This window comes from Triticum dicoccoides, unplaced genomic scaffold (assembly GCF_002162155.2).
Source record: "Triticum dicoccoides isolate Atlit2015 ecotype Zavitan unplaced genomic scaffold, WEW_v2.0 scaffold82854, whole genome shotgun sequence".
NCBI classification, from domain to species: Eukaryota; Viridiplantae; Streptophyta; class Magnoliopsida; order Poales; family Poaceae; genus Triticum; species Triticum dicoccoides.
In genome coordinates, this window is record NW_021303132.1 from 1 (window position 1) to 1,470 (window position 1,470).

A 1,470-nucleotide genomic window follows, 5' to 3' on the forward strand; every position below is an offset into this window, starting at 1 on the left:
AGGCCTTTTTGACACTGGTGAATCAGGACGGTGATATCTGTGCTCTTGAGATACTTATTACTTCACTAGCACACATATCTTGTACTATTATCCATCTATGCCCTCTGTTTCCTCTGTCAAGAAGCAAGGAGATTGATCTGCTGAAACTCTTTAGTAAATTTGGTATCAGGTAAGGAACCAGTCTGGTGAGTGGATATAAGCCAAGCCCGTACCCGGGACCTTCGTTTGCAACATCGGAGACATGCTGAAGGTTTCCTTGTTTGCAACTTCACTGAATTTTATCTGTTTTGTCCGCCTAATTCAGTCTTTTCTTGTAGCAACCTTATCAATTGTAAATCATTTTCTTGTAGCTACCGTGTATCTGTCGCATTCTTCTATGAGGTATGTATGTATGTATAGCCCTCTCGCGGACGAACATATTTATGATATGTATGGCTGTACCGATTGAGTTGCTTATACTCGATGTTTTTTTCTGAAACAAATGGCCTGTATATGCAGTCGAACTTTGACGCTGCGGTGGAGCCCGTGGAGTTGTGCCGAGAGAAAACCGGCGGCGTTGCCAAGTATGAGAAGGTGGTGTATGGGGAGCACCTGGTGCAGAAAGTTCTCACCAACTTCGTTATGTAACAGTTTCTGTAGCATTAGCATGTACTGGAAACGTTGGGGACCGGCCACGGCGCTTCGTCAATAAAACATGTTGACAAACTATCCCGGTGTGTTGTGACCAGGCAAAGGAGTGCCATGGCAAACCGCTCACTTTGCAGGCATAATGAACAGTCACTCTATTTGTTATGCTCATACGTAGAGATCTTTTTTTCAACGAAAAGGCTAGAAACTCCACCAGTTTTTCTATAGAAGGTGATTATGTCGGTTCGAGCCTCCCGGGCATCTCGGTCCTTTGCCAATCTACCAACGGAACAACACTGAGTTCCATCTCAAGAACAACCTACCAACGGCTCAACCTCCTGTCCTACAAGCATTTTGGGGGTTCCGAATGAACATATCTTCTCACTCACAAACTGGATGCAGACTGAACTTCAAAGCACTTTGGCAGAACAAATCAAAATTTAAAATTGTTTTGGTTGGGGTGCGCCTGCCCAGGCAGTAGTGCAAGGCACTGGGCGACACCCGAGGGACCCAATGGCAAGCCATTGTGGTGGTCCCTCCCCCACAAAAAATAAATTTAATATCACTATGGGCACATGGCCCACATATCAGATATTAAACTGATAAGAACAGATACTACACTTGATCTTAGCCAAAAGCCAGGCCTGATTCCTCATCCTTTCTGAAAGAGAAATTCAACAGTGCGTTCATGAGTTATTCAGAAATATATGTTGCTGCAGTCTTCTCTGAATTCACGAGTTATTATTCAGACATTCTGCGCCCTCTCTGAACTCAGCAGACTGGATGTTGGAGTGTGACGGTCTGACGGAACAAGTAGTTCTCCTAGAGGACATGCAGCTGATC

General features: G+C 44.7%; 1 non-coding gene across 1 annotated transcript; it reads right to left on the reverse strand.

Annotated features, from left to right (window-relative positions):
- Positions 1 to 1,082: 1,082 nt before the first annotated feature.
- LOC119348044 lies at positions 1,083 to 1,276 on the reverse strand. Its single transcript, XR_005168694.1, has one exon. It is a non-coding gene; the product is annotated as a U2 spliceosomal RNA (small nuclear RNA).
- Positions 1,277 to 1,470: the final 194 nt, after the last annotated feature.